Raw genomic sequence first — 9,441 nt, forward strand, 5'->3', positions numbered from 1 at the left:
TCCATGTGGAGGAGGGATATATGGTACGGCCTAACAAGAACCACGCCGATGCTTCAGAAGAAGCCGATACCAAAAATTTTGCAAAAATACTTGCGCAGAATATACGTTCACATACATCGAAGCCCATACCACGGCATAGACTACGCTGGGGGCAAATTGATGGGGCATATTCTGCACCGCTGACCAAGTCAACAATATTGGGCAAGGTCAAGGATATCCACAGTAAAGTCAACGACTCGAACAAACTAGCCGATGGAGCCCATCGGCCTGTCACCTGGGTCTCGGCCAGACAACTATCCAGCCGGGACACAAATCCGCGTACTCATATCCAAGACCCTCGGCGAGCCTGCCATCGGTCCATCGGCCGAGGGTACAACGGTCTTTTCACCTGATAGTCACTTGGCCACCTGGCCACTACATGACAAAAGGTGAATGCCTATAAATACTCCTCAACCTTCATTGAGGAAAGCATCCAAAAATTGACCTAATAACCACTATTCATCTGGTAATATCTTCCTTATCTCTCTACAATACACTCTTAGCCAAGTAACAACAACTCACCTCTCTAAGTTTACTGACTTGAGCGTCGGAGTGAGTACGCTCGGCCAAAGCCGAGCCCTCAGTTTGTTCATCGTTTCAGGAGACCGCAAGGAGGATTCAAGCAAGGACATCATTCAACTAGCTACGAGTGGTATCAAACATCTGCTCTGGAATTAAACCCGGAACAATTTCCATTTCCATTTCCTTAGATATTATTCTTCATCAGTTACACTCTAAAATTACGCAAACCTGCTTCTTATGCGGTCTTTAACATAATTATTGTCATCACTTACACCCTAAAATTACGTAAATCTGTTTCTTATATTATCCTTCATCAGTTACACTCTAAATATGGTGTATATTTTAAAAGACCTAACAATTTATATGTATTTTTTTAATTAAAAATAAAAAAATATTAGTCTAATTATTCATAAATCGTCTTTTTAAGTGCCTGATATACTGTTTTTACCTGTTTTGGTTATAAGGTTTATACGTATTTTAATTAGTTTTTACATTTTTATATCACTTAATTATAATTTAATGTCATAAATTAGTTTCACGCAATGATATAACATTATAGAGTTGATTTTTATAGTAAAGTAAAAATGGTTTAAGACAAAAATAACTTAACTTTAAGTGTCTTTTGATAGTAATAAAGTTTCATTTTCTACCTCTTACTAAGATTATATTTGTACATTATAACATTAAATAAAGGTACAGTTAATTTATGCAATTAATTTAATGAGAATGTCTCTTTATGAAACAAAACTAGGTTTGTGACCCGTGAGATTCACGGGTTTATCTATTTTAATTTTGTTATTTTGGCGATGGGGTAAAAAAAATATTGGCTTGAATTTTGGCTCACAAATGTTGCCTTCCATCAAACATTTATAGCCAAATGAGAATGCGTTTTATGACTCTTTTTTTTTATTATTATTATTATCAAATTTAATATATATACATAAATATGTAGAAATGTTTTATGACTTTTGAGCATTCATTTTCATTATTAGCAAATTTAATATAGACATAAATATAGAGTAATGAGAAATGAAATATAAAAAGTTTACTTTAATTTTTTTTTTTCTTTTTTTTTTTTACAAAGTCCATATTGCATGAGAATTTTTTAGGAGTTATCTTACGAACTAAAAGATGGTAGATATTTTGTCTTCCTTTTTATTTATAAATCATATTTATAGATTTATATATGTATTCAATTTAATGAAATTGAGCAAGTTTATTGCAATAATATTTAAGAAGGAGTTGCACATATAAATAGTTTAAAATTAGAGTGATGTAAATTTTTATTGTTCGTTTAACCAATTCTAGTTTTAAAAATTAAAATGTCAATGTTTAATGTTAAGTATGTTATTATTTACCCTTAATATTTACAAATTATTTATTATTTCATAAACGGCGTAAAATTAGAATTATGTGATATTTATTTGTTACTTAAAATATTCTAAGAATAAACGTAGAAATTTAAAATTTAGTATGAATTTTTATTTTTCATTGTTGTTTAATTTATCTAGAAATTAAAAAGGCCAAAATTTAATGTTTATTATGCTAATTTATTTTTTATGTAAATATTTTTTAACTTGTGTATCTTTTTAAATAGATCATTATACGAACATGAATTACCCTCTTAATTAAACACGTCATACTACATGGGGGATTGGTGACGTGGAATTTTGGTAATGCAAGGTGGCATTTAGTAATGCGAGGTGGCATTGTCTACATGACTTTTAAGGTTTACCCTTTTAATAATATTTATAGATTAAAAAATACCGTGCTGTAGCACGGGGATCTACACTAGTTTATCATATCACAAAATTAAATATAGTTATGTTTTTTATGAAAAATACAAAATAAAAGTAAAAAACATTAATAAACAAAATTAAAATATATATTAGATAAAAAAACTAAAATATTTTATGAAAACAAACAATTTTTTTTACATATATATGTAATTCAGTACGAGGTTAAAAAAAATAACAGTTTTATGTAAATTATTTTTAAATGTTGAAAAATAAAAATATTCGAATATTTTTGTACCCTTCTATTATTTTTTTTGTATTTTTTGTTATGAAAATCTTTTATTCTGACTTCTGATTTTAACACAACTACTCGTATCTAACAAAATATTTTGCAATTAAATTTTTTTTTCATAAATTGTACAGTAAAAAATTTAAAAAATGTACTTTATATAAATATAATAAATTGTTTGTTTTCGTAAAATATTTTAATTTTTTTTATCTAATATATATGCTATTTTTTAATTAATAATTTAAACTTTTATTTTGTATTTTTCATAAAAAACATAACTATATTTAATTTTGTGATATGATAAATTGAATTTCTCGTGAGATTTTAACATAGGGGTTTAATTTTACTTATTATGTAAGTTATGCACAAATAAGATCATACATCTTGTTGTACAGGAAGCATGGTACATCAAGCCCATATATTACATATTAAACTATTTAAGCCCAAAAAAAAATTCTACACATCTCCATTTTTCCCTAACTCTGATTTCTCTCCAGTCGACAAACCCTACCCCTCTTTCTCTTCTCTAAATTTCTCTTAAACGATCCGTAATTCTGATTCTAATATGGTGAAAAGAAATCAATTGACATCATAATCAAGGAGGAAAAACGCATCTAATAATATTTTGGTGAACGAGAAGCAATTTACATCATCATCAAGAAAGAAAAATGGATCTAATAATACTTTGAGGTAAATTTCTACACCAATCATACGAACTATTATTAGAAGAATACAAATTCAAAAATTCGAGTACATAAGAATACGAGCTATTAAGATAAGAATATGAGCTAATGTAAAAAGATTACGAGCTTAAAAGAATCACGAACTTAAAAATACAAGCACATGAGAATACGAGCTATTAAGATAATAATACGAGCTAATGTAAAAAAAAATACGAGTTTAAAGGATTACGAGTTTAAAAATACTAGCGCATAAGAATATGAGCTATTAATATAAGAATACGAGCTAATTTAAAAAGAATACGAGCTTAAAAGGATCAAGAGCTTTAAAATACGAGCACATAAGAATATGAGCTATAAAGATAAAAATATGAGCTAATGTAAAAAGTATACGAGCTTCAACTATTTTCATGTATTAAAAGTTTTGGATAAAAATTTTTTTTCCTCAAGAGTCACGTCATATGATTTGTTCCATTATAATAATTTAAAGGAAAATATGATTCATTAAGTGGATGATGGATGAAGATGGAGAGGAGTTAGAAAAATATGGAAGCAGTCAGAAAAAGTAGGAGGATTGAATTCAAAATTGGATTACGTTATTTTTTTTTTTTTTTGTAAAAGCATTTGGAAAAAGACTAAAATAACCTTGGATGTACAATGCTCATTGTACATCCAGTTGTATAGTCTTGGAACTGTAAGTTATGGGGTCTAATCGCTCCAATTGAAAGTTATGGGGGTTAATTTCACAATTGCACAAAGTTATGGGGGTCAATCACTACTTCCCCGCTTAAGTATACGTAGTTGGCTTGTTGCTCAATGGTACTTCGTACAAACTAAGGGTACAACTTTGAGACCTACCCATTGTACAATCATGATGAACTTATATCCAATGCATGCAATATACTGTAGCTGATTTTTGAAAAGTTATTACAACTTTAATTAGATAAGTTTTTCAACCATCTTCAGTAAAAGTTGGTGTCTCTTAAGACGATAATTTCTATATCATAATTATAAACATCACTCACTTTAATAGAATGGGACAAGTTTTTTGTTATTCTTAAAGAATTAGCCTTTGTCGATCTCATCTACAATACTTGAACAATTTTAAGTTTACGGATTTGTGCATACTGAAAGAAGATTAATACATCTTCACCGCTCAACTTACATGATAAGTCAGCTATATATGTATTCCATAATTCTATTGTTATTTATTTTTGACAAAATTTGATTTGATCTATTACAGAGTATAATTTAGTATGTCTCGTTAAATCGATTATTTGAAGTAAATAAATTATTACTCTCTTCGTCTCATTCACTTATGAGGATATTCTAACTAAAGATAAACAAATGATTAAAATAGAGAGAGTAATTCAATAGATCACGAGCAAGTACAACGGAGTTGGTCAATAACCATACTCGTATCCGACCACCAACGATTGTACAAAGGAATAGGCTCTTTTTGGTAAAACTATGTGAAAAAGTGGCTGAAATATGAAAAGGTAATTGAAAACCGAAAAGTTAACTGAAATCTGAAAATTTAGCTAAAAATTATAAACTAGCTAATAAGCTCACTGATTTTATATAAAAAAAAATGTTTGCCAATTAAACTAGCTGAAAATATAGCTAATTATAGGTTACATGGGTACAAAGGGAAGATAATATACATCAGATACGTCATTTCTCAAATAATATCGTAGGTAGCATTTCATTTCAGGTAGCTTATTTGGTTAAATAAGCTACTCCGTACTTATCAAATACCTACAAAAAATAAGTTAGCTGAAACTTTGGTCAAATAAGCTACTTCGGTAAATAAATTAGAGGTGACAATCATTGACACGACATCAAGATACGAAGTTAACGAGTTAGGGTAAGACATTGTGACCCATTTAAGTAACTGAGTTGACACGGATATGACACGATACTTAAATGGTTTGGGTTAAGGGTTGAGCTCTTTTGACACGAACCCGACACGAATAATCCAATTATTTAAAAGTGTCATAATATAATTTGGGTTGAATCATAATGCAACCAAACAACTTAAAAATAAGCATTTTCCTTCATCATTTTTGGGATAATAGGGCTATAAAGCTTAGTTTATTTTATTAGTTTATTGGGTTAAACGGGTTAAGTGGGTTCAAAATTACTTGTTAAAAGATAAATGAGTTACACAGGTTGGGTTGAGTTATAGATAAATTAAATGGGCTGAGTTACGGTTAAGACAAATGACCCGTTATGTCATTGGGACGGGTTAAGGTTAAAGTATTGGTAAAAATAGTAATCCGTTTAAACTTGAGACAAATACAAACATGACAAGCTCTAATTTATTTGCTAGGTCAATTCAAAAATAAATCACTTAAAATATCTTGTCAAATAGAGTCGTAAAAATACATAAACGATGAAAATAAATGATCCAAGACTATAGAAGATCATCAAATAGAGTTGGCAATGGGCCGTGCTGTGCCGGCCCGCGTGCCGGCCCACCGTGCCTTCCCCAAAAATTGGCCCGGCCCAGGCACGGATATTGGGCTTCTCGGGCCGTGCCGTGCCAGGCCCACTGATCCAAACCTACGCCGCGGCCCGCTCAAGGCACGGTCATTTTCGTGCTCGGGCCGTGCCTGGCCCATGGGCTTTTCGTGCCTTGTCCATGGGTCGGCTCATGTGCTTTAATATTTTTTTTATTTAAATAAAAAACGTTATATAATTGATATATTTTTAGTACTTTTTGTTTAATAAATGATGATTAATGGTTTAAATATATATTTTATTAAATATTAGTGTACTTTTAGTTTAATAAATCATGATTAATGGCTTAAATATATATTTTGTTAAAAGTTACTGTACTTTTTATTTAATAAACTAGTTTTGGAGCCCGTGAAAATCACGGGATCGTTAATAATTGATTGTGTTTAAGTGTTTAATTTGTGAATAACTTATATGGAGTAGTCCCCCTCTCAATCATTTGTTTAATTTTAATTAAAAAACCACTCACAAATAATTAAAAAAAAAAAGTAAATAAATAAACACGACCGAGGGACCGGTATTTTAAACCAAAAGTTTAATACACCAGATTTTTGATTCTGCATGGTACGCAAACCAAAATGTGAATAGCTTGGTTATTTTGAAGCGAGGACACAATCCGTCAAATTGAATTTTCGGGTACTTCTGGTCTTATGGACAATCTTGACGCCATAGAAGTATTGGAACATGAAATTGCGCTCCATTGTCGTCCCTTGTTTTCAAAGGACGGGTAATGTTGGTTTCGACAACCTGGTATCCAATAAGACAATATGAATTGGTATTTTGATGAGATTTTATAGAAAGAAAATCAATGACTCTCAATTTTCTCGTTTGAGTTGCTAATGATTCTTCAATTGCTTGTTCAATTAATGGTTCTTCAATTGTCTCTTTAATTAACGATTCTTCAATTGTCTCTTTATTATTTAACCATTGCTTTGACTGGCTTAAAGATTATAGAATATGAATGGTTTTTTTCACCAACAAACATTGCATTTTGCCTCTTTATTGCTTGAATGAAGATACTGTTTTTATTGTCGTTTTCGTGCATTTTAAAGTACTTGGCCCTATGTTTATCTTGCAAAGAACGGTCGTGAACTTTTATGTGAGCAACTTTAACAACTATTCCAAATAATTCCAAGGAAAGATTACATATATTTAAAATATCACATTTTGTGTTATAATAATATACTCCGTAGTATATATAAGATTAGATATGGGACAAAAAGTAAGAGAGTAAATTAAGGATCAAAACTTTATAGGTGAACTCTAATAATTATTATTATTATTAGTATAAAATGAGCAAAACTAATTACACATTGGAATTGAAACAATGAATTGGAGAATAAGAATCGGTTTCTAACTAATTACTATTTATGCACATTATAACACTATGATAAGATCAAATTGACATGTGTATCGTAATTTGGCTAAACAATTTGATTTGTAACCCGTTTGACAAAGTAAAAATAAAACATAAGTGTTACAAAGGAGACTAAAGTGTAGGAAAGAGTGAAGGACAATAATGCAACAACATGTCAACAACTTATTAAAGATTTTTGCTACCATTCGATATTTCTAATACACCATTGTAGAAAAATGAAAAACTGACAAAAATGAAAGAGTCATCCAAACCAAGAAAAAAATTTGTAAAGAAGATCCATAGCCATTATTTCAAATCTCGTGCATTGTTATTGATATGTGACTATGTCATCCTCTTATAATATTAATACAAACACACACAAAAAAATAACTAATAAAATTCTAATTAATTCAAAACATAATAAAAATAAAAAGTGAAACAATTAATTTAGTTCTCATTGTATAGTTTACCTACCAATTTTTTGAATAAAGTTGAAAATTCATTCTCCTGCAATATTAATATAAACACAAAAAAGTAACTAATAAGATTCTAATTAATTCAAAAACAATAAAAATAAAAAGCGAAATAAATAATTTAGTTCTTTACCTTACCTACCAATTTTTTGAATAAAGTTGGAAATTCATTCTCCTGCAATATTAATACAAACACAAAAAATAATAACAAATTAATACAAAACATAAGAAAAATAAAAAATAAAACAATTACTTTACTTTTCTATGTATACTTTAGGTGCTATTTTTTGAATAAAATTGAAAATTAGGGTGAATATAATAGTTATATATATGAAAAATTCTAATACAAATTCTCTCAAAATTTTATGAATGAAAGAAAAAAAATATGGTACATAAATACGGAGTATATATAGTAATGATGAAGGGAAAGTTAAAAGGTCATTTCATTAAATAAAGAAAATAATGGTTATTAAATAAATACGGTAAATAAATAAATAAAAATTATGAGAGGAGATCAATGGTTTACAATTTATTTTTTCTTTTTTTTGTGTGTTATCCCTTATATTTTTTTAACTTTTTTTACCTTATATTTTTTAATTTTCTTAAATTGGTAATCCATATCACTTTTTTTTACCATGTCACATTAAAAGTTGTCACATCACAATTAAACATGCAATGTCACATTTTTTTGTTAGCCTTTTAATAAGATTTTATAGATAGAAACTATTATAGGTTTTATAGCCATTATACAACCATAAAATCCAATATTTTAATTTTATTTTTAATTTATTTTGTGGTATTATTTAATTAGATAATTGATTACCGAGAAACTCAAGAGGTGAATTAAATAGGAAAAAATGTTAATGAAAATTATTGGTGTTAACTGTTAAGTAATATAAAGAGTTTTAATCAATTTATTAACATATTATATTATAAAAATTGATTAAATAGGAAAAAATTTTAATTAATTTGGTGGGTATTAAGTATTATGAAGAGTTTTAATCAATTTATTTCCGTATTTAATTAAAAAAATGAATTAAATAGGAAAAAATGTTAATAAAAATGGTGGATGGTAAGTAATATGAAGAGTTTTAATTAATTTATTAACATATTTTATTATAAAAATTTCAATTTTAATTATAAATTATAAATTTTGTTAACATGTTTTATCACAAAAATTTCAATTAAAATGTCAATATTAACTATAAATTATGAAATTTTGATGTAATTTCTAAGGTTTACATAAATTTGGGAAAACAATATATTTAATATACAAAAATCATTTAAGAATATAGATAATATCTTTTAATATTATAGTTAAGTGAACTAAATTAATTTATAGATAAATGAATTAAATTAATGCCGGTTAACAAAATGAGCGGAAAAACGGGGATTGTCGTTGTCGGTAGGAACAGTGATGATAAGAGACGGGGTAATTGGGTATGAATGTGTATGTGGCATTTGGGTTATGGGGCTGAGGTGGGCTTCAAATGTCTGCGTGGCTTTTTTTATCCTACGTGGCATTGTCTACGTGGACTTAATTGGACATTTTAAGGTAGCCTTTTAATAGTATTTATAGATAATAATAAATGGGCCATTCTTCGTGCCGGGCTGTGCCAAGCCCGTCGTGCCTGGTGCGTGCCGGGCTCCACCGTGCCTGGGCCGTGCCGTGCCTAGGCACGGATTTTTGATGAAAATCGCGTCGGAGCCCGTCCAAAGCCCATTCGTGTCGTGCCCGTGCTTCCTCGATTTTCTCGTCGGGCCGTGCCGTTCCGTGCTGTGGGTCGTGCCTGGCCGTGCCGCCCACCGGCCCGCGGCTCTTTAT

The sequence above is a fragment of the Silene latifolia genome, chromosome 3 (assembly GCF_048544455.1).
Source record: "Silene latifolia isolate original U9 population chromosome 3, ASM4854445v1, whole genome shotgun sequence".
Classification (NCBI taxonomy): domain Eukaryota; kingdom Viridiplantae; phylum Streptophyta; class Magnoliopsida; order Caryophyllales; family Caryophyllaceae; genus Silene; species Silene latifolia.